We start from the raw sequence: 25,751 nt of genomic DNA, 5'->3' as shown, positions 1-25,751 counted from the left end.
TTAAATTAGTGGGGTTGCTATTTTTAGTTTGTTACTCCTCAGCACTGGTGTGTTAGCAGCCTCTGCTTAATTGGAGAAATTGGTGACACTTGTTACAATCTATATCACTGCAGCCCTAGAATGTTTGTTCTTAATCAGCTCTCTCATTATGTTATCCTAATCATCTTTGCAGCTGCCGGACACTGATTATTTACGTGTTTAATTTTTCTCATGTCAAGATAACGGCTGTTCCCATAGTGCTCGTGTCCACCGCCACCCATGAGATCTAATCAACGCAGACGTGAACAGTGCATCATGACCTCAAAGGGGGGATGACTGGCGATTTGCTCTCAATTACACACCAAGAGACAGGTCTAAGGACACAGCCACAGCCTTCTATCAACAGTTTTCACACCCTAAATAAAACCTTTTATTGCCCGGTTGTCTCGCTGATATATTCCTTACACAGACCCGCTGGTTTGCCAGATGCTTGTGCCAGGATTCTCCATCAGGGAGGCTATTATTACTGATCATGAATCACGCCAGATGAACACATTCTGATCATCATGAATGACAATGAGAGCTATTAATTACCCAATTCATAATACTTTTTCTGTGAGTTATCAGTGTGATGATCACAATAAATCCAGATGAGGTCCCACACATGAAATGGTCCCATGACTTTCATATTTTACTTAAAGTCTAAAATCAATTCACAATAAACAGTAATCTTCTCTACTGTCAGGAATTATCTAAAGACCAGGGCTACTTGTCACACTTTTTAAGGCAAAATAATGTCTGTATATGCACAAAAAAATGCTACAAAAATGTACACTTTTAAATGAAACGGTTCTATATACTGTAGAACCTTTAAAGGGTTCTGTCAAGGGCTTAAAGGGATAGTTCACCCAAAAATGAAAATTATGTCATCATTCACTCGCCCTCAAGTTGTTCCAAACCTGTATAAATTTCTTTGCTCTGCTGTACACAAAGGAAGATATTTTGAAGGAAGTTTGTAACCAGGACGCTTTGGGGCACCACTGACTTCCATAGTAGGAAAAAAAAAAATACTATGGAAGTCAGCGGTGCCCCAAAATTGTTCAGTTTCCTAATATATTCCTTTGTGTTCAACAGAACAAAGAAATTTATACAGGTTTGGAACAACCTGAGGGTTAGTAAATGATGACAGAATTTTCATTTTTGGGTGAACTATCCCTTTAATATATAGAACTTTTTAGTGGTTCCCATCATGGGACTGGATTCAGTTTTAATGAATTAAATTTGTTTTAATTCAGTTTTCATTTTAATTACATTTTATGAATTTAACTAAACAGCTCATAAATATACTTTATCATTAGAAAAAAATGAAATACCCATTAAACATTAAAGGGGTCCTAGATTATGATTTCACTTTTTTAACTGTAGTTAGTGTGTAATGTTGCTGTTTGAGCATAAACAACATCTGCAAAGTTATGATGCTCAAAGTTCAATGCAAAGGGAGATATTTTCTTTTACAGGAATCGCTTTTTAAGGATTTACACAAAAGATTAACATGACAGCACATGCTTGTCAATGAATTGAATCAACTCCACAGCAACTACATAAATTGATCCACTAACCATTCAGACACATCCAGATGCATTCTAAAAGTTGTAACTTCTTCCTGAGTCTCTCCATCAGTGTCCGACTCCGGTATGAACAATGTAAGGCTGAACACGTTACTAACAATCATCATTTTGGCTGCGTGAGATTCTCCAGTTTTGTTGTTGTTGAGCAACCAAAGCACAAGCTGTTAAAGCTCTGCCCTCTTCTGGAAAGCGGCCGGGAGCAAAGGGACACACAAAAAAAACTGCGTGTTTTTGCTCACAACCAAATAGGGGCAAATTTGACAAGCTATAATAAATGATCTGTGGGGTATTTTGAGCTGAAAGTTCACAGGCACATTCTGGGGACACCAGAGACTTATATTACATCTTGTGAAAGGGCATTATATGTCCCCTTTAAGCAATCATTTAAGACATTTCTCCTTATATTGAACCTTTTTGACATAAAGTGTTCTTTATAAATGAGTCAAGAACCCTAGGGTTCAATATCTAAAAGTGTAGTATTCATCATTATTGCCCTTTAAAAAAGCAGATACAGTTCACTAAAGTAAACACACACTGACCTTTGAACTAATGACCCATAAAAAAGGAAAAATGTAAAAGGAAGCATTTTTTCCCAGCAATAAACTATGTACAAAAGCACTTTTGGAAAAAGCACATTGTGTAATTGGGCATCTTCCCCATGTGACAGCTGTCTCCAGTGTGTCTTTATATTCATTTATAGATTCTTGTTTAACACGTACATAAACAAAGCATTGCAATTCAAGCTGTGCAAAACAGAATCACAATGTACTTAGCTACTATGCATGGAAACCATCTACGTCTTATTCATATCTGATGGGCCACATTTGGAGGTCTTACCTAAGAAAAAAAAAACAGAGAGAGAGTGAGAGAGATACACATTTAGTTGGCAACAATACTTGCATGTCAGAGAATATAAATAACACACGCTTGAGACCAGCAGCAGCAAGCAGACCATAAATGCTAACATAAGAGGCTTTTTTATTAATATTATCTTGGTTCAATGCCATAACCATAATTTGAATCATTTTTAGCAAGGTAGATGGAGAAGGGGGTGTAAAAGCAGGCCTTTCGGATGACGGCAGCTGTGCTCAAGGGCTAAGAGCAGGGGAAAAGTACCTGCTGTATTATCTGTAGCGAGCAGAACACAGGATAACTGTATCATTTGTCCTGCATGCTGCTAGCAACAGGTATTGCACCCTAGAGGAAGCAGATTTCATCTAATTGCGGGCTATATCATGCACTGCTGGAGTGAAATTATACATTGCTGCAATCTGAAACACAATTTCCAGTGCAGAACATTGCTCAACAGCAGAGAGGTGAGAAGTAATTTTGGTTACAAACAACATCTTTACTCAACATACTCAGACAAAGCTTTCAATCAAATGTAATATTTAACACAGAAATAGAATAAATGGGTAGACTGACAATTAGCATGCAACCAACAACAACAAAAAAAAAAACCTTCATGTCATGGGTAGGAACCTTAGAGGATCATTTGCTGTGTTTAATTGGTCAAGTATGATGGTTTTAAGAAGGAAGGAGGAAGGAAGGAAGGATGGATGGATGGACGGACCTTCTACATTGATAGATAGAGACTGTCAGATAATTAATAGAGAGATAAATAGACGGATGGATGGATGGATAGACAGAATGATAGATCTATAGATCAGTAGATAGATCAGCACAGTCAGACAGCAACATTGACTGAACCAATGACATGAGTTTGATGAAAAAGTGGATGGATGGATGGATGGAAGGACAGACATAGACAGACAGACAGACTTACTGATAGATCTATAGATCAGTAGATAGATCAGCACAAAGTCAGACAGCAACATTGACTGAACCAATGACAGGAGTTTGGGCAGGGCTACTGTTTATCCAACCAATGACAGATTTGGGAGTGTTCAAGAAACCTGTCTGAAAACAACATTTTTGCTTTTCCTTTAAAAAGTGGATGGATGGATGGACGGACCTGTGGCCAAAAACAGCTGCAGTGGGAAATGTGCCCTAGATTTGATATATTTCTCTTTTTAAGGTCTATGACATGAGTTTGGGGTGGGGTTATTTTCTCCAACCAATGACAGATGGGGCAGTGTTCAAGAAACCTGTTTGAAAGCAAACTTTTGCACTTCTGTGAGGCAGAAATTGCACACTTTACTTTTAAAAAGTAAAATACTTGCTAAACGGGTGTTACATAAAATAAGTAAAAAATAAAAATAAACAAGTCAAAAGAATGTTGGTAACTGTAAAACTACAGAGAAAGTTGTGGACAAAAACAACCGCAGCGTGAAATGTGTCCTAGATTTGATATATTTCTCTCTTTATCTCGCTGTGCAGGTATGTTCAGTATCTCTCACTTTCTTCCTGTCTTAGTCAAGGGACTGTGCTAATTGTATATGCAAAACAGAAATTCTTTCTGTTAATGATGCCCTCAGTGATTTGGTATGCCAAAAGGAATGAACAAGAAGCCAAAATGGTCTATACAGTTATTACATTTGATTTTTACTGAAAAAAAATAAATAAATAAAAAATCCCCATTGATGGTATATTGATGATTTTGGCTGCTGCTCCTGGTATTTTGTCATAATCAGAGTTAAATGGAGGGCTTTAATCAGCAGTGTATTTTCATAAAATACATTCAGTTAAAGATTTTAATCCTCTCACCATCTGGAGGTGGTAAGGGTAAATTAATTTTAATATTTATTCAAAGAAATGTTTACATTGATGTGAAAATGTACACTGTGTGCTTGCAAAATCAATTTCAGACTCGAGCCACGTATAATTAGACCCACTGTTTACATACTGTACTGTGTGTAGAATTGATTAGATTCATTAAAATAAAACAATCCCAGGAAAGCACAGAAAACAAGCCTTACACTTAAAGAACAAGCATTAGAAAAAGAAAAAGGAAAAATTGTTCTGGTGAGATGCTAAAGGACAAGTTATTAAAGTTGTCCTCAAAGGGAAAAGATGGCCTCTGTGTCACTAATCACCTATGTATCTACAAAGCAGCAGAAAATACAGAGTAGAAGGATAAGCAAGTCATGCACAACAGCAAATCACTTGTAATTATATTCCTGATAATATCAGTGCAAACACCTACTATAACATCTAAGACAAGTGCAATTTTACCAGCACAGAGTATCTGAATGTTTTAGAGAGTTTATAAAACGATTAGTTCCAGTCCTTGATTCTGATTGGTCAATAGCTGTGTTTTATTCACGATAAAACACAACTACTTTATGACCGCTTTTTTTGTTATGACCAGTTTTATGTATCACTGCACAACACCTTTAGCAACCACCCTTAGCGACGTAAACATATGTTTGTTCTCATTATTACTGTTCACTGAATCTTGAATTACCTGCATCTATATAGCATTTTCCTTCAGGTCAGTCCTATGTTCATATTAAAAAAAAAATCTGTTTGAATGTCAGCCGCGATATCTTGTCCTTTTAACAATTAAGGTTTTTTCCTGTGCCCTGACAATGACAGTGCTAATGTTCACAACAGTATCAGTCCTTTCAAAATAAAAGTCTTCGCTACTAACTGACTGACTCAAACAGTTTCTGCCACCATCTGACTTTTCCTAGTCTGTTTTTAGTTGATCTCCATGATCTCCTGTTGCCGTTCACAGTCAGGGACTATTTTTTCCAGTGGAAGAAAGGCTTTTACTTCATGAAAGTTGCATCGAAATACTGTATTTGGTTTAATATTTGCATATATGGAATAACCGTTTTATAAAAGCAATAAGCCACATGAAGCCGTGGTTTACAGTAAATTTATAAAGGCTAAGGGGCGTTGTTAGGCACGATGCGAGGCATCTATATGTCTTAAGGACTCTCTTAATAAGACATAAATAAAACAGCTATAAATAAAACCCCTTAGCTTCTTGGAGCTTATTGCTTTAGTTTATAACTTTGGCCCTGTTTCCACCTAGTATTAAGATGCGGTTTGGTCTATTGGATCACAAGTGGACGAGGGAGACATATACCCGTTTACACCTGATGTTTTAATCTGTCTCTTTTGTCCACTTTCAACCACTTCTGTCCTGATTTCTTTGAGGGGAGGGTCTATGGGCGGGTAAATGTATGGATTTTTTTTAGATCTTTCGATCTAATGGACAAAATAAGCTTGCAAATTTTACATATGAAAGCGACCGTAGATGACAGAAAACATACAGAGAGCATCAGCTTTTGTTTCTGCCACAAGACCACGCCGAACGATGTGAGTGCGTGTTAAATCGGGAATGGTTTAACACTGTGCTTGGTACATTTTTCATCTTCAAACCAAACTTGGGTCTTCAGCTGACAAAGCTTAAATCCCGTCTGGCTGGCGCGCTTCCCATATGTTTACGCATTAGGTCAGTAGGCGGAGAGTAGGCGGTCTTTTGCGCTGTTCGAACACATTCGACCACATGAGCGTTTACACTACGAAAGCAATTCGGTCAAAAGCGTTTTCGCCTACCTCTGGAAATGATTTAAAGTGGACAAGCTTAAAACATTTTAGACCCCATTTACACCTGTATTTAGCGTCGTCCACTTTTGATCCGATCGACAAAAAAAACATCTTAATACCAGGTGTACATAGGGCCTTTGAACCAAAGACTAATTTTGCAACAAAACAAAATAGATAAACACCATATTAAGTCATTAAATGGCAATTTTTTAAACTTTATTTATTTGATTTAATCTTCAACATTTGTCCTATTTGTAAGTTTAAAAAGCCCACTGACTTTTTAAATGTACAAATGCACCAAAAAATGCACTGCTGCGAACAGATTTACGAAAGCTGTGGCACTGTTGATTTGTGCTCATGGGAAAGCAGATCCGAATCCTGCTTCCATCAAATCTCAATCTAATTCCCCTAGTCTCACTCTCAACTTTCCTAAAGGAAAAAGGTCATAAAAAAGCATTAAATCAAATACGATAGAGTAATGATTAGTTGCAGCATCCCTTTTTGAAGGAGAGCTGGTGGTCTATACCTCTGATATAAAGGAGACAGCGATCAACCAAAGAACAGCAACAAAGCCAGCTTCGCTATAACACCCCAGCCTTATTCATGAAAATGTATTTGGCGTATTGATCAAAGAGATTCAAGTCCGCTAAGGTCAGACAGACATGTGTCGAACAATGACTCCAAAGGCTCGCCGGATCAGCTGCGGGCCATACAAATGTGAAATACAAAGCATCTGCCTCTTATTACTCGCACCTCTGCTGAAAAGAGTTTGAAAATTAATTTCATGCCTGATTTAAAGCAACCAAATGCTTGAGCGCGCTCCTGTCTGATATTATAAACATCCACGGCTTAATCTTGCCCGGACTCTGGCATCAAATCGCTATTTCTAAGTAGACAAAACTGTACCAGGCTAAGCAAAGCTGGCAGCGCTACTGTGATAAGCTTCGCCGCTTAGCGATTTGTCACACAAGGGTAGAGGTGTCATAGTGGTTGGTACCAAAATGTACCCAAGAAAAGACGCATCACAGTTGTATATCGAACTTCCGCACTGCAGTCACTCAATGAGGATTTACATGCCCTCTTTTAAATGTGTTTTTTTTCTGGATGGGTGTCTGCCGGGATGCAGGGAGGCCATTTATTTTCAGCTCTGCGGCAAAGCAGTGAAGATCTGTGTAGGCAGATAGAGAGAGGGGGTTTGCTCGGGAAAGTCTATATCTTCTCGACATCGAACGTTAAACGTTAAACTGAGGAAAGGTTTCATGCGCTGTGACTTTTCTGTGCCTCCCTCTCTCTCTCTCTCTCTCTCTCTCTCTCAGTTTCGCTTAAATATACACCTGAGGCCACAGGGAATCCTGTTTAAAACATTGATTTACTTCAGATAATATTTCTGGACCGTGCTGAATTCATTTCAGTATGTTTTATTCATAATGTGGCAGTTTAATCCTAATGTCCGGAGGGGGAGCCCCGAGATGGTTAGGTCTAAATAAATTATGAACACGGGAAAATCCAAGTCTACGATGGAGTTCTTTAAATTAATGTTGTGTGTAGGTATATACTGCACATGTAATATAATATAGGCAAAACCTAGTGAGCTGTCTTGCTGTTTACTGCTTACTATTTTCTAAGGAAGCATCCTTACTGAAAGGAACCTCATAAATCAAACTACCAAATATAATGATACCATGACCAGGGACATATAGGCAGCTATGAATAAATATATACAGTGTGGAAAAAAAATATTGATAATTGTCAAATTCTGTGAATCTTAACATTCCTTTAATAATAATAATCATAATATTACATTTGTAAACTTTAACATTCAAAAACAACAGCAATAATGCATGATTTTGCCAGCACAGAGTATCTGAATGCATGTTTACAAGAATGTTTTCACGTGCAAATAGAAAAAACACCAGCAAATTAAAGTCCCCCTGAAATCAAAATTTAAGTTTTTTAGCTTTTAGTATGGATATGTTAGCCTTAAGGTTATGAATAAGTTGACCAAAACAATGACAAAATTCGCATTTAGGAGATATAAACATTCTCTCACTTCTGCTAAAATGGATCATGGATTTTAATGACATCAACACAGAGTTCAGCTTCTCATCAAATCTTCTGATCAATCAAATGCTCTCTAGAATCTGAAGTCCCACCCCTCCTACACTATAAACAGACGCTGAAGCTGCAACTGAAATCGGTCATTTGTTCACACATTTACTATTTTCTATATGGTGACTGCTCCAGAGACACAATGAGAGCACAGGTCAGATCACATGCGCGAGTCGGCACAGACCATAAAATGTATCGGACCCATTTGAATTCTGCACAGAACGCTGTATTTTAAAGCGATATATAGGAGCTTAGGAGGAAAAACTGTTCGAAGTTAGAAGGAAACTAAAGCTCATCGGCTCCGAAAAAAAAAAGAAAAGAAAAAAAAGGGTCGGGGCTGTTCGATATGTCCCGCCCTGTCTTCCTGTTTCAGTTGAAATTACGTCAGCACAATGAATAATGCTGCGTGTTCCAAGACACTTCAATGGGCCTTTAAGAAAACATCATCAGTTTGACAACACATATGCTTTCTCTGAATGTTTAAGAGAAGAAAACATTTCTTACAAACTCATTTTAAAGAATATAGACCAACAGTGCAACAACACAAAAATATTACATATTAAATGTTTTTATTATTAATCATATTACATCATTTAATAGCATCTTTAACAGTATAAATGATATTTTTAAGTAAATAAATAATAAATGTTGCCTTTTGATATTATGTGATGGCTTAAACGAATGCTCAATTATTGCAAATAACAACTTAAAAAAAATACTCAATGTATAATTATCACTATATAAATATGGTAACACTTTAGTATAGGGAACACATAAACTATTAACTACGACTTTTCCCTCAATAAACTCCTAATTTACTGCTTATTAATAGTTAGTAAGGTAGTTGTTAAGTTTAGGTATTGGGTAGGATTAAAAATGTTGAATAAGGTCATGCAGAATAAGGCATTAATATGTGCTTAATAAGTACTAATAAATAGCCAAATGTTAATATTGTTATTCAGTTTCTGCCATCCTTTACAGTATTTTGTAGGAAGAGTAATGGGAGTCAAAAGCATCATGTTCGGCATATTTAAGCAAAACTGAAAGAGAGAGGCACAGGAAAGCGCATGAAACCTTTCCTCAGTTTAACATTTAATGTTCGATGACGAGAAAATATAGACATGGCAAACCCCCTCTCTCTATCTGCCTACACAGATCTTCACTGCTTTGCCGCAGAGCTGAAAATAAATGGCCTCTCTGCATATAAATATTGACCATGTTAATCCATTTCTACCATCCTTAACAGTATTTTTTAGGAAGAGTAATGGCAGTCAAAAGCGACGTGTTAGCTGTCATCTCAAACATGCTGAGCTTCTCTTTTTTTTATAAGGTTTGAGTTTTGTGCTGAAGGTATTTATGTAACCTCTCTGACCCTACAAGTGCTTGAACCAACAAGCATGCCACCAGTATTTGCAGAGGGTGATAACAAGCATAGCGATCCCTGTAAGATCACAGCAGGAAGCTGACACAGACAGAGCCATCAGAGCAGAAGTAATGGTCACAAAAAACCTGTTTCCATTCATCCCTCAAACAGCTGTTTAAGAGCTGACCTTCAGAGACAGGTGAAGGGCTTTAATGCTGTTATCAGCCTCCAAACAGGAAGTGGGACAGACAGAACCAGACACTCCGAGACGCCTCTCCCTGCTATATGACAGCATAATGTTAGTCTTCAGACTAAGTACATTTAGAGCGCAGAACTGACAATTTTAAATGGAGGGAATTTTCTAAAATGAAAATTCGGACAAGATTTATTCACCCTCATTCCAAAGTCATATGCTGTTATTTAATTATATTCATATGAATGCTATTTATTTATTTATTTATTTATTTTATTGTTAATTAATAAAACATAATATTATTTTATATAATATTATTATATAAAATATAATGCATTTTGTTTATGGAACTTTTTTAGTCCTCTTTTGGAACTTTATAGTCTGTAGTCACTATGAACTATTGTTATATGGAAATGCAAAGATTCTATGGAAAGATTCTTTAAAGGGGTCATGAATTGAGATGATTCCATGATCTTTTAACATTTAGGAGCTCATTGTACTGTAAAAATATACTGTTTCAGAACTCAAAACCTTGTTAGTCCTCTTTTATTGAAGCACAGAAAACGACTCATTTCGGATTGTCACATTCTTACGTTATAGTGTGACGGAAGACCGCCTCTGCAAAAGAATATCAACGCCTACTTCTACATCATTTCCTCTTTAGCTCCGCCCACCGATTCATGCATGTCATGTAGAAGTAAATCTGAGACAGATGCAAACACAGGATTACTCCAGCAACAAAACCATAGAGATGCCTCTGAGGATTACCAGATGTTTTGAAGTGCCAAGTTGTGGAAAAACACAGTCTTTGCATTGCCATCCTTGTGATTCTAACATTAAGAAAGTCTGGATGAACTTTATTTAGTTCCAGTCAGATCGTGTCAGTAAGACACAGTTTGACACAGGCTTTTCAAAGAGATTGAAAATAAAAGATGATGCATTGACGACTACATTGAACCGGAGGGGTTATACCAACTTCAGGAAAGGAAATTGTCATTTCAGTATCTGCAGTTAAGTATGTGTATAAAAGATGTAAAGGTTATCAGACATAAACACATTTGGACCATTCCGTGTAAAAATCAACCAAATTTCAGAAAATTTCCTGGCTCAAATTTTTGATTTTGATCATTTTTTCTCTGAAGAAAGACAAACATAAATAAAGAATAAAACTAAAATATTAATCTTTTCACATGTAAGTTTAAAATATTCTATCTGACCCCCCAGCGTGAGTTTTCTAAGTCAACCATTATTTTAGAACGTTTTACCTTATTATTTCCATGGTGACACGTCATGCTTGACATGTGACACACCGCAGCCACGATAGCGCTGTATGACAGATGTAATCGCTTTTATTCTATTTTTCCTTTTTTTTGGAAAAATAGCTAATAGCTATTTTGGTAAAACTTGTTAGCTATGTCATCAACTACCATAGATTCTCAAATACATGTAAGTGAATGTGTTCCGTTGTTTAAAAACCTTTTTAATGATCATGTTAGTTGATCTATAAAGCGCGATGGGCGCCGACATGTTAGTTTGCACCGCAATTCAGAGAATCATATCTGTCGGATTTACAACACCTCAATTCCTCCACTTCTCCTGAAATACATGAAAGTAAGTGGCCATTAGATCAGCATAGCAGTCAATAAATGGGACATGGGACAAATCAATTAGGCCCAATATAAGAGACGTCCTGGCTAATACAGGACAGTTTGTCTGATACAGATCATTTGATATGTACTGAGTTTTTATAACTGTAACGCCGCAGTCAAACTGAATAGTTGTGATAGTTGTGATTTGATGTTCCTTCCTTTGCTTTGGCATTTATGGGGTTAATGCGTTGGATTATTGGATACGGAAGAAAGCATGTAGACAACGCTGCTTTTGTTATTGTTTTGAGCCATTCACAGTAATCTTGAATAAAAGCTTCAGTGAGCAACATCTGTTTTGTCATCAGTAAGACGTTTCATTTTATTTAAAGTATGACACTGCAAATGACAATGTATAGGTTTTTCACTTTATTGAAAAGGATGAACTATGAATATAAGAATGACAGTGTAACAAACAATGGTACATTCATTCATAATTCCATTTGTCAGTAATTACTGTGGTAACTCCAAATACTTAAACTTTATTTGCCACAAACAAGACTTACAAAGCATATGTAATACACATAAATGTTTCACATTGTCGGCAAATGTTTCAACTTTGTAACATGATATTTTTCAACGTAATGGCGGGGGACTTTTTTTTTAAATTATTTTAAGATGCAAAACTGTTACTCAATCACAGCAGTGAGCATTTACTTCCAAGTCCTGAATGGAATCAAAACAGAGTGTACGAAATAGAGGGTCAAAAACAGGATAGAAAATAGATTATTACTTCTAAATTAGGATGTTTTTGATGTACAGATTTTGATAACATTATAAGTGAACCACAGAGAACATTATAATTTTAAAAAAAAAATTGCAGTTCATGACCCCTTTAAGAATTCTTATTATGTGTTCCACATTCTACAAATGGAACGAAGGGTTGAGTTAAAAAAAGAGAGAGAGAAAGTTTCATTTTTGGATGAGCTACTGCTTTAAGAAAAGATTTGACTCAGATGTGCTCTTTCCCTGAGGACATCATTACACTTCCTGTCATGGGTTTGTGAGCATGAGCCTAAAAGTCTGCAGATTAATTTAATAAAAGGCAGAAAACACTGTCAAGTTATTAGTGTGGAATTCAGAGACAGCTGAAAGCTAAATTTCCCAGATCTTAGAAAGTTTACATTGTGGTGACATTCATGTAGTAAATAAAGTCCCCCTTTCAAATTAGTCTTTTACCAAAAAGTACCATCATGTTTTTTTTGGGTTTTTTTTTCCCCCAAATACTGCTGTATCTTGGATTTTTTAATCAGATCATATCAGCTTGAGTCTTCATGGCTGCCTACTTAAAATACACAGACTTCCATCACTTGTTTACATATTTTTACATACATTTACATGTCATATTTTGGTCCAGTGAATCTTAATAAAAAAAAAAAACTTCCCATTTTTGCGCTCAAAATAACATCTTTTCAAAAATAAATAAATAATAACTATAAAAAATGGCTTATCCGGAATGGCTTATATATAGAACAGCTTTGAAAAAAAAGAACATAAGAAACTGAGGACAGAAACGGTGCAACCATCATCCAGACGACAAAAAGATGACAGTGAAATTCTCTCGGCTCCTATCAGCTCAATGTGTGACATCCAAATTGGCCATTTCAGCTTTTCCCAGGAGGACATTTGTCACCTGGGTGGGCTACATTTTGAGAGGCGAAAAACTATGTCTATCAGCAGATGATTTCCTTTCAACATGGAGGGTCCTTCATTCGGAAGTGCAATCAACCACTGTACCTGATTACAGCCCAGAAGAGCTCCTACGAGCTGGAATTTGATGCTTATTGGGAACGTAAGTGAACCTTCAGACCCCGCGCAAACTCCCACAAATGAGCTCCAGCGCATTACCGAGCGACAAACTCCATTGGAAGGAGCTGATTTGTGTCCTGAGGGGAGTCTAACCTTCCACTGTGGAGCTAAATGTGAAATGTTCCCACCTCCCCAACTCAACCACTGCAATCTGATGAGCGAGAAAACACATCACAGCCTCTGGCACAATCCATTCTCCTTCCTCCCAATATCCTTTCTAAGCTCTGTACCTGTGATGTGCAGCAAGGATGCCGTGGGGGGGCTGAAGAGTGCTGCAGGTACTAAACAATGGTGCTGTCCAGACTGCAAGGATTACTGTGTTTCAGTGAGACTAACCATCTTTTGTACATTTTTAGCTTTTGTGCTTTTTTGAGTCCCGGAGATATTAATATTTAAAGGTGTTTCTTAAACTATGGGCACTTTTGGCCTTGTGGACTTTTAGAAAATAAAACAGACTTGTCCTACTCACTAGTTTATTTCCAGATTCCACTAACAATACCCCAAAGTAGAATTCTATCATTTTTGTCAATTTTCTTAAACGACATGAACATTGCTTCAAAGTGTCATTGCTAGCACATCTAAAACTGTATGTATTATGTTTAAAAACATTCTGGGATGAAGGTTAATTTCATGGTTGTTAAGGGGGGCCACAATTTGAAGACAAAAAAAAAAAAAAAATGCATCCATCCATCATAAAAGTAATCCATATGGCTCCAGGGAGTTAATAAAGGCCTTCTAAAGCGAAGCGAAAAATATCCATATTTAAAACTTTAGCTGTACTCTAACTATAATAACTAGGTTCCGGCAGACGGCCGTATGCAGCTGTTTCCAGCAAAAGAGTAGCCTCTGACCAGACGCATGATGTAATGATGAACACGGAGGCGCAGAGGATAGCGTGAAACAAAACACCGGTCACGAATTAGAAGTCTAAAACAATAATTTTTTAAAGAGAAATGTCGGAGGATTTCAATATAAGAGAAGAGGAGCTTGAGTTTGTTGCCCAGCCCTATTTGTTTGAGCTGCAAGAGGTGACTAAGCTTATGATACTCCTAAATATGTCATACATCGTGTCAGGGCATTACTCATTTGGCGCAAGTTGACTTGCGCAGTATGCGTACGGTCGTCCGCCGGAAGCTAGTTATTTGAATTTATAAAGTTTTAAATATGGATATTTTTCTTACAAAAACACATCACTTCGCTTCAAAACGCCTTTATTAAGCCCCTGGAGCTGTATGAATTACTTTTTATAATGGATTGATGAATTTTTTGGATTTCAAAATCTGGCCCCCCTTCACTACCATTACAAAGCTTGGAAGAGTAAGGATATTTTTAAATATATCTCCGATTGTGTTCGTCTGAAAGAAGATACAGTAGTCATATACACCTAGAATGGCTTCAGAGTAAGTAAATCATGGGATAATTTTCATTTTTGGGTGAACTATCCCTTTAATAAATAATTAATAAAAGTGCCTATAGTTGAAGAAAAGACCACACACTAAAACAATGCACTAGAGCTAATGAATGATATCAATGATATCAAGCACTGTAAATAAGCGGAATGGTTTGGACACCCCCCACTGCTTCTCTGATTAGCGTTCTGTGGCTCAGCTTCTGGCTGGCCTCTGTCCCCTGGTTTACATTGAAGAAAATTGTAACTGCATGTAATTGATACAAATGTCATGTTAAGCCAATGGGGAAATGAGAATATTCCAGAAATTAGTTAATAGGCATGAAAGCAGTATTACTTGGCAACGGTGGCAGAAAGTGAATTAAACTCAGGAGGCAATGACCGGAACAAAAGGGAAATGTTTTAATAAATCTCACCGTAAAAACCCATTGAGGTACACAAACCCTCGACACTGTGCATATAAATAGATATATAAATAAGGATGCTAAAATCCATTTATTAACATTTTTTCAAGGCCTGATATTTACAAATTAATAGTCAACATTGAGGTTGAGGTCAGCTATTATTAGCATGGCCCCCCACCCAAAACAATGACTTTCTGCATGTGAATTAGCTGAACTGTCTGGAAGCCTAAATGAACAGCATTAGTATTCTGTTATATTCTTACACGAGTGTCCTTGGCTCAGCATGAGCTACTGTCTCCACATAATCAACACAAGGGCCAAATCACTGGACCAAAATTGTGATACGCTCTACCTTTCACTTAACATTCACCTAAGGATTGTCTATTGTACTTGGGTTCACCCTTCATCAAAAAGTTATTGCATAAATTATGCCATCAGTTTAGTTGTATTTGCATGACCTGTATTATATATGCTGTGTAAATCCAAAAATGTCTCGACTACCAGTGAAGTTTTAAATAATTACGATTTATTAATGTTTTTGAAAAGTCTACTGAATTTATTTGGTGAAAAATGCAGTAAAACAGTAATATTGTAAAATTGTATATTATATATATATATATATATATATATATATATATAAAAAATCTTTTCTATTTTGATATACTTTAAAATGTAATTTATTCCTGTGATGTTAAAGCTGAATTTTCAGCATCATTACTCCAGTGTCACATGATCCTTTTAAAATCATCCTAATATTTTTGATCAAATAAATGCAGCTTTGGTGAGCATAAAAGACTGTATTTTTTAAACAATTATTCCAAACTTTTGACTGGTAATGTATATGTAAAATGTATATTGTGGAAAACGTATTACAAAATGTTCTTTTGCTGTCATGGGAACTGCTAATATCCACATTTTGTACTAAATTCTACATAATAAACAAATTTTATTTTAAAAATCTAGTCACTATGTGCTTTTACTGCATGGAAAAGAACAGATTGTACACTATGAAAAATAGCTCTATTTGTGTTGCAAAAAAGGAAGAAAAACGTATAGGTTTGGAACGACACGAGTAAACTTTCATTTTGGGTGAACTGTCCCTTACAAATACAAGCATCTCTGAGACTGTCAGATGACTGACAGAGTAATCCACCCTGTTTGAATTCATCCAAACCTGCTTCACACATAGTCTGTAATTTAAAAGATAAAACATTATTCATCCAAAACAGCAAACCTTGAAAGCAAGTCGTCCTTGTCCCAAAAAAAACACCAAAATCCACCCTACAATCTTTGTTTCACTTCTACTGCAGCTTGTGTAATTTCCTGCATTGAGGATCTTGCTTATTCAATTACATTGTTTATTTGCCTTCAATAATAGGCAGCGGTCCAAGACTGTGTAATTGATGGCAGGGAGGGAGGGGTCTGTCAATAGTATGTCGAGTGCAAAATGAAAATGCATTTGAAACGTATTAGACATTCGGATCACCATACTTGTTGCCTCAGCACTGCTGGTGGTGTGCAACGGCACCACAGAAATTGCAGTGGAGTTACAAAGAGTGTTTTGTCTCTGCCGACGGAAGTTCATGGCTTGCATGAATAAGTATTGCTTTGCAAGCACGCTCAAGATGAAAAGAGTGAGATAGGCAAGACAATTGGGGCCGCAGTGGGGGCTGTCATTGGTCTTGGGTAGTAATATAAATAGTATATTATATATTAAAAATGTATCTCAGCTTAAATTATATTAAAAATATATGGAATGTGAAATTATATGAATTTTATATTATATGAAATTTAATTTACATAATTATATATATATAAATATATATATACACACACACACACACACACACACACACACACTACCGGTCAAAAGTTTGGAAACATTACTATTTTTAATGTTTTTGAACGAAGTCTCTTATGCTCATTAAGGCTGCATTTATTTCATAATAAATACAGAAAAAACAATAATATTGTGAAATATTATAACAATTTAAAATTATAGTTTTCTGTTTTAATAAATATAATTTATTTCTGTGATGCAAAGCTGAATTGTCAGCATCATTACTCCAGTCTTCAGTGTCACATGATCCTTCAGAAATCATTGTAATATGCTGATTTATTATCAATGTTGGAAACAGTTGTGCTGCTTAATATTATTTTATAACCTGTGATACTTTTTCAGGATTCTTTGATAAATAATATGTTAAAAAATATCAGCATTTATTTAAAAAAGAAATCTTTTCTAACAATATACACTAACAATTAAGTAATTTTTTCCCTTTCTTTTTCTTGAAAGGAATTAATACTTTTATTCAGCACGGATGTGTTAAATTGATAAAAAAGTGATAGCAAAGATTTATATTGTTAGAAAAGATTTATATTTTGAATAAATGCTGTTCTTTTTAACCTTTATTCATCAATGAATCCTGAAAAAAGTATCACAGGTTCTAAAAAAATATTAAGCAACACAATTTTTTTCAACATTGATAATAACTGAGTATCAAATCAGCATATTAGAATGATTGCTGAAGGATCATGTGACACTGAAGACTGGATTAATGATGCTGAAAATTCAGCTTTGCATCACAGAAATATATATATATATATATATATATATATATATATATATACACACACACACACATATATATATATATATATATATACATACATATATACATTCTATATATATATATATATATATACACACACATACACACACATACACATACACACACACACTATATTTCATTCGTCTGCCTTGATCTTTGGCAACCAGGTGATCATAATGTTCAAGATACTATTCTACATTCTGATGCAGTGGACACAAGAAACCCATTCAACACTTAAAGTGCAGAGCGAGATCATGGTATATCAGTGTGCTGCCACAGGCAAAGAAATAAATGCACACATTAAATGGATTTTTGGGCTACACATATTGACAACAGAGAGATGAATGACTCGGGCAGGTCAAGAAAAAAATAAAAGCTGCAAAGCTCATTCTGGGATTCTTCCACGGTCCACTCAGTGAGTATTTCTATGGAGGTCTTTCTCAAAACCGCACAGACATGGTCTGAGACATCAAGTGCTTGTGTGGGTCATTAAGATATAGAAATAGTGGTTTTACAGCCTTCCCTAGAACAGCCAATTAAACTCAGGGACGCTCTAAGCTATATGAAGGTAACACGGCTGCATCTGAGGTTACGGCAAAAAGTCTGACAGGCATGTTGAGGCTGAAGCAATTTATTTATTTTTTATCTGGGGGAATTCGGAAAATAGATAAATAAAATGATTATGAACACCCCTGTGATGCCTGGTCAGAAAATGGCCCACTTTTCCTTATCTAGTAAGAACTGCAGATGGGAAGCAAACAGAGCATCTTAATGTGAGAACCCACAATACTTTTCATCAAATCACTGCTTGTATAACAAATTGACTGAACTGAACAATACATTTCAAGGCCATCACAAGCCAGACTCTCCACACAGCTTATAGAGTTATTATACATATTCTTTTGCACTGATAATGGTTTCATTGTTGCTCTGACTGTTTTCGAGCACAAGAGCATGTGGTTTTTTGATCCTATTATACGATTACCTTAATGCCGACTATAGTCAACTAATCGTTTTTAAATGTTCAGTTTACTTTCAGTTTTAAAGAAAACAAGGTAATGCCTGTTGTCAATCCTTTCTCGGCTGATTTTAACAGTAGGACATTAGTGCACAGAAAAGCATTTCACCACATGCCAAGATCATCAAAAACAGTTCATCAGCATGCCTGTCACTCACATACACTTCAAAGAGTAAGCACGCCGAGAATAAACTACAGAGAGAGTACTGAAGTCGAGCAGCAAAATAATACAATGTCCTAGGTGGGCTACTTTGCAGCCATTCGTAAATATCTCTCTCTCAAAAAAAAAAAAAAAAATGTAGAGATGGTCTTTCTTCTGTCTGTCCTCCTCAGGCTGTTGCTGATGGATGAGCACTGTGGAAACACTAGTGGTAAACAATGTCAATGTCTTAAGGCTAGATTTGTGTTCTGAGTGAGCTTATACTGGCCTTGGCCAAATCCATGCTGGGCAGCAGGAAAGGTGGAGCTCACTGACTCAATCAAGCTTAGAGGAACACATCCTACCAGACTTCCAAAGTCTAATTGCTTGAACTTGCTGCAATTTGTTAAATTCCAATACAATTCCAACCAGTCATATAGTTATCGAAGTAAACCAAGGAGGTAGTAATGGGGTGTGTGAAAAAGTTCAGAATGCAGTTCAAATTCAGAACACACCCTACAGGTAACTATATATTTTTATATATTAAAAAAAGAAACCATTTTCAACACTGTTTCCTGAGCAACAAATCAGCATATTATAATGATTTCTGAAGGATCATGTGACATTGAAAACTGGAGTAAGGACTGCTGAAAATTCAGCTTTGACATCACAGTAATACATTTTATTTTAAAATATATTAAAATAGAAAACAGCCATAATAGGGCTTGGACATAATAAAAGAAAACCAAAAATTTTATTATTATTATTAATTATACTCATAATTCATCATTTTAACAATATTATATTTTAATAATATATCAAACCATTCCTGAACCATTTTTGCTTTGTGGCAGGGCGCATTATCCTGCTGAAAGAGGCCACAGCCACCAGGGAATACCGTTTCCATGAAAGGGTGTACATGGTCTGCAACAATGCTTAGCTAGTTGGTACGTGTCAAAGTAATATCCACATGGATGGCAGGACCCAAGGTTTCCCAGCAGAACATTGCCCAAAGCATCACACTGCCTCCGCCGGCTTGCCTTCTTCCCATAGTGCATCCTGGTGCCATGTGTTCCCCAGGTAAGCAACACACACGCACCCAGCCATCCACGTGATGTAAAAGAAAACGTGATTCATCAGACCAGGCCACCTTCTTCCATTACTCCGTGGTCCAGTTCTGATGCTCACATGCCCACTGTTGCCGCTTTCGGCGGTGGACAGGGGTCAGCATGGGCACCCTGACTGGTCTGCGGCTATGCAGCCCCATACACAACAAACTGCGATGCACTGTGTATTCTGACACCTGCAGTAGCTCATCTGTTGGATCGAACCACACGGGCCAGCCTTCGCTCCCCACGTGCATCAATGAGCCTTGGCCGCCCACGACCCTGTTGCCGATTCGCCACTGTTCCTTCCTTGGACCACTTATAGAATAAAATACAGTAAATTTGTATATAGTATTAAAAAACAGAAAAAAAAAAAAAACTGAAAAAAAAAAAACAAAAAAAAAAGTTTTTATAGGCTAAAGTGGCAAGTAGGTTATTGACCTCCCCTTACACTTGAGCAAGAGCAGGAACCTGGCTCTCTTAAACCTAAAGGGAAAAGGACTAGAAGGCCAAGAAAATGGAAGAGGTCCAGGAGGTCAACCTAAATACTGATTTTTGCTTAAAGAAACAATCTTTTTTTTGTTCGGTTGAAAAATTTAAGGGGGTCTGAATACTTTCCGTACCCACTGTATATACAGTGGGTACGGAAAGTATTCAGATATATATATATATATATATATATACAGTGGGTACGGAAAGTATTCAGATATATATATATATATACAGTGGGTACGGAAAGTATTCAGACCCCCTTAAATTTTTCACTCTTTGTTATATTGCAGCCATTTGCTAAAATCCTTTAAGTTCATTTTTTTTCCTCATTAATGTACACACAGCACCCCATATTGACAGAAAAACACAGAATTGGTGACATTTTTGCAGATTTATTAAAAAAGAAAAACTGAAATATCACATGGTCCTAAGTATTCAGACACTTTGCTCAGTATTTAGTAGAAGCACCCTTTTGATCTAATACAGCCATGAGTCTTTTTGGGAAAGATGCAACAAGTTTTTCACACCTGGATTTGGGGATCCTCTGCCATTCCTCCTTGCAGATCCTCTCCAGTTCTGTCAGGTTGGATGGTAAACGTTGGTGGACAGCCATTTTTAGGTCTCTCCAGAGATGCTCAATTGGGTTTAAGTCAGGGCTCTGGCTGGGCCATTCAAGAACAGTCACGGAGTTGTTGTGAAGCCACTCCTTCGTTATTTTAGCTGTGTGCTTAGGGTCATTGTCTTGTTGGAAGGTAAACCTTCGGCCCAGTCTGAGGTCCTGAGCACTCTGGAGAAGGTTTTCGTCCAGGATATCCCTGTACTTCGGATCAGTCTACAAACACGGTGAGTCATGTCATCCTCTCCCAGCATTGCTACCTGTTCCATTTGCCACATGTTTACCATAGCTCTCTCTGTCAGCGACGAGGGATTTACATGTCATAAATGTAGGGAAATAGTCAGGCTGACAGAGAGAATCTCAGAATTAGAGACACGCATCCAAACTTTAATCGAGGATAGTAAGAATGCAAGGGCTTCAGATACTGTTTTGGATGCGACTAGCTTAGTGAACTCTGTACATTGTTTGGTTCCGGCTGTAGAGCCCGTGCAGCAGGGCACTTGGGTAACGGTGAGGCGGCCTAGCCGCGAAAAACACCACTCTTCCGTTCCAATAAGAACATCAAACAGGTTCTCCCCACTCAGTGATACACCCACTGAGAATCCTGTTGAAAGTGCCCTAGTTATTGGCGATTCTATTACACGGAACGTGAAAATAGAGACACCAGCCACCATAGTCACATGTTTGCCGGGAGCCAGAGCACCTGACATCAAAGCAAATTTAAAAGTGCTGGCTAATGCTAATCGTAAATACTCTAAGATTATTATTCACGTCGGCACTAATGATGTTCGACTTCGCCAGTCGGAGATCACTAAAATTAACATTAAAGAGGTGTGTGAACTCGCAAGTACAATGTCAGGAGAAGTAATTTGCTCTGGCCCCCTTCCTGTTCGTCGGAGTGATGAGATAGTTAGCAGATTATCATCACTCAATGGCTGGCTGTCTAAGTGGTGTCCGCAAAATAATATAGGTTTCATAGATAATTGGAAAAGTTTTTGGGGCAGACCTGACCTGTTAAAAAGAGATGGTATTCATCCCTCCCGGGATGGTGCTGCTCTTCTCTCTAGTAATATGGCACATAGTCTTAGAACTGAAACATGACAAACTGGGGCCCAGGTCAGAAAGCAGCAGACAAACTGGCTAAACCGACCGTCTGCTAGCTGCCTCACGTTACAGAAGTCAGAAAATTCAGATAACTCTCAACACATAGAAACTCTTACACCTAGATATTTTCAAATAGAGACTGTGTCTGTACCCCGAATTAGTAAAAACAAAAAACTTCCAAACCCATTTAATGGTAAAAATTTAATTGATGTTCAACAAATAAAAAATAGAGATAATAATGCTAAACAAATGATAAAACTCGGGTTGTTAAATATTAGATCCCTTTCTTCAAAATCACTTATTGTTAATGATATTATCAAAGATAATAATCTAGATGTGCTGTGTTTGACAGAAACTTGGCTAAAACCGGACGATTACATTACTTTAAATGAGTCTAGTCCTCAAGGTTATGATTATCGACACAATGCCCGTCAGAAAGGCAAAGGGGGAGGTGTTGCTGTAATCTATAGTAATATTTACAGTATTAGTCAGAAGTCTTTCAAATATAATTCCTTCGAAACTATGGTACTTTACGTAACATTATGTAAGTTGACATTTGTGCTGGCTACTGTATACAGGCCACCAGGACACAATACAGACTTTATCAAAGAATTTGCTGACTTTCTATCAGAGTTAGTACTAGCTGCAGGTAAAGTCCTTGTTGTTGGTGATTTTAATATTCATGTAGATAATAAAAAAGACGCATTAGGATTGGCATTTGCAGATATTCTAAACTCTATTGGTGTTAGACAACATGTGTCAGGACCCACTCATTGTCATAATCATACTTTAGATCTAATATTGTCACATGGAATCGATATTGATGCTGTTGAAATTCTGCAGCAGAGTGACGACATCTCAGATCATTATCTAGTCTCGTGTATACTACATTTAGTCAAGGCGGCTAAACTGCCTCCATGCCATAAATATGGTAGAACCATCACTTCTACCACTAAAGATTGCTTTATAAATAATCTTCCTGATCATTTTCATCGCCTTAGCATACCAGACAGCTTAGAAGACCTCGATGTTGCAACAGAAACTATTGCCTCTGTCTTTTCCAGCACATTAGACTCAGTTGCTCCTTTGCGTTTAAAAAAGATTAAGGAAATTAATCCAATGCCATGGTACAATGACCACACTCGGGCCCTAAAGTTAGCAGCCAGAAAAATGGAGCGCAGCTGGAAGAAATCAAAACTAGAAGTATTTCGTATTTCGTGGAGAGAGAGAATGATTGAGTACAGAAAGGCCTTAAAATCTGCTAGATCTGCCTATTTTTCAAAACTCTTAGAAGAAAATAAACACAACCCTAGGTATTTATTTGATACAGTGGCTAAATTAACAAGAAATAAAGCTTCAACTTCTGATGTTTCCAAAGAGCACAGCAGTAATGACTTTATGAACTTCTTTACTTGCAAGATTGATAATATTAGAGAAAAAATAATAACCATGCAACCGTCTACTACAGTATCGTGTCAGATAGTGCATTGTAGTGTCCCTGAGGAAAAATTCAATTCATTTACTGCTTTAGGAGAGGAAGAATTGTCTAAACTTGTTAAATCATCAAAATCAACAACATGTATGTTAGACCCTATACCGACTAAGCTATTGAAAGAAATGCTTCCAGAGGTCATAGACCCTCTTCTCAATATCGTCAATTCATCTTTATCATTAGGATACGTACCAAAAACTTTTAAGCTGGCTATTATTAAACCTCTTATTAAAAAACCACAACTTGATCCTAGAGAATTAGTCAATTACAGGCCGATCTCAAATCTCACTTTTCTGTCAAAAATACTAGAAAAGGCAGTATCATCACAGCTATGTTCCTTTTTAGAAAGAAATGGTATCTGTGAGGATTTCCAGTCAGGATTTAGACCGTACCATAGTACTGAGACTGCTCTCATTAGAGTTACTAATGATTTGCTCTTATCATCAGATCGTGGTTGTATCTCTCTATTAGTGTTACTGGATCTTAGTGCAGCATTTGACACTATTGATCACAATATTCTTTTAAATAGACTCGAAAATTATGTTGGCATTAGTGGAATTGCATTGTCATGGTTCAAATCATACTTATCTGACCGTTATCAGTTTGTAGTAGTAAACGAAGACATGTCATATCGATCACAAGTTCAATATGGAGTACCACAAGGCTCAGTACTAGGACCGTTACTGTTCACTCTGTACATGCTACCCTTGGGAGATATCATTAGGAAGCATGGCGTTAGTTTTCACTGTTACGCTGATGATACTCAGCTCTATATTTCTTCGCGCCCTGACGAAACTTACCAATTCACAAAATTAACGGAGTGCATAGCTGATATAAAAAATTGGATGACCAGTAATTTCCTACTACTAAATTCAGAAAAAACAGAGATTCTAATTTTTGGACCAAAAACTTCTTCACGTAATAACCTAGAATATTGTCTAACACTTGATGGCTGCTCTGTTAAGTCTTCGTCGTCAGTTAGGAACCTAGGTGTGCTCTTTGATACCAATCTTTCATTTGAAGGCCATGTTACTAGCATCTGTAAAACCGCATTCTTCCATCTTAAAAATATATCTAAACTACGACATATGCTCTCAATGAAAAATGCAGAACAGTTAGTTCATGCGTTCATGACCTCAAGGCTAGATTACTGTAACGCTCTACTGGGTGGTTGTTCTGCTCGCCTGATAAATAAACTACAGCTCGTACAAAATGCAGCAGCTAGAGTTCTTACTAGAACCAGGAAGTATGACCATATTAGCCCAGTTCTGTCAACACTGCATTGGCTTCCTGTTAAACATCGTATAGATTTTAAAATCTTGCTAATTACTTACAAAGCACTAAATGGTTTAGCTCCCCAGTACCTGAGCGAGCTCCTAATTCATTATAGTCCTTCACGTCTATTGCGATCTCAGAATTCAGGCCAGCTGATAATACCTAGAATATCAAAATCAACTGCAGGTGGTAGATCCTTCTCCTATTTGGCACCTAAACTCTGGAACAATCTTCCTAGCATTGTTCGGGAAGCAGACACACTCTGTCAGTTTAAATCTAGACTAAAAACGCATCTCTTTAACCTGGCATACACATAACACATTACCAATTTATATTTCCAAATCCGTTAAAGGATTATTAGGCTGCATAAATTAGGTCAGCCGGAACCGGGAACACTTCCTATAACACCTGATGTACTCGTTACATCAGAAGAAGAATGGCATCTACGCTAATATTAGTCTTTCTGTTTATCCCGAGGTTCACCGTAGTCAACCGGATCCGGGCCGTATCCAGGTGAGACCAAGGACCTGCACCTTGACACGACCACAACGCAGCCCTGAAGTATCAGCAGAGATTGAGTCAACTAGATCATCCCCTGTGAAGGCCTCATCGACACGACAGCCACGACACAGTTCCTCAACAACCGTCCATACCGGCGTGATGAATACGATCCTCAATTGGATGGAACTGAAATAAATACTTTTAATGTTGCGATCCTATTGGACTTATGATAGCAACCTGAATTGTAACAAAGCACTGTTGGCCAGAGGAGAACTGGCACCCCGACTAAGCCTGGTTTCTCCCAAGGTTTTTTTCTCCATTTTAACACCAATTTGCCACTTGTCTGCCACCTGATGTCACCTGATGGAGTTTGGGTTCCTTGCCGCTGTCGCCTCT

General features: G+C 37.1%; 1 protein-coding gene across 2 annotated transcripts in view; it reads right to left on the bottom strand.

The window, feature by feature from the left end:
- ntm (neurotrimin) overlaps positions 1-25,751 on the bottom strand; it is a 328,723-nt gene that overhangs the window by 191,215 nt on the left and 111,757 nt on the right. Inside the window, exon 1 of one of the 2 annotated variants that reach the window (XM_051909568.1) lies at positions 4,975-5,123. The exons of the other annotated variant lie outside the window; for it this stretch is intronic. The gene's annotated coding sequence lies outside the window, so the exon portion shown is untranslated. Of the gene's footprint in view, positions 1-4,974; positions 5,124-25,751 lie in introns of those variants that run through there. 2 annotated transcript variants of the gene reach the window in all.

Source organism: Ctenopharyngodon idella, chromosome 10 (genome assembly GCF_019924925.1).
Source record: "Ctenopharyngodon idella isolate HZGC_01 chromosome 10, HZGC01, whole genome shotgun sequence".
In the NCBI taxonomy this organism is placed as follows: Eukaryota; Metazoa; Chordata; class Actinopteri; order Cypriniformes; family Xenocyprididae; genus Ctenopharyngodon; species Ctenopharyngodon idella.
Note: the sequence above shows the minus strand (reverse complement) of the source record. Positions and strands in the feature narration are given on the sequence as shown.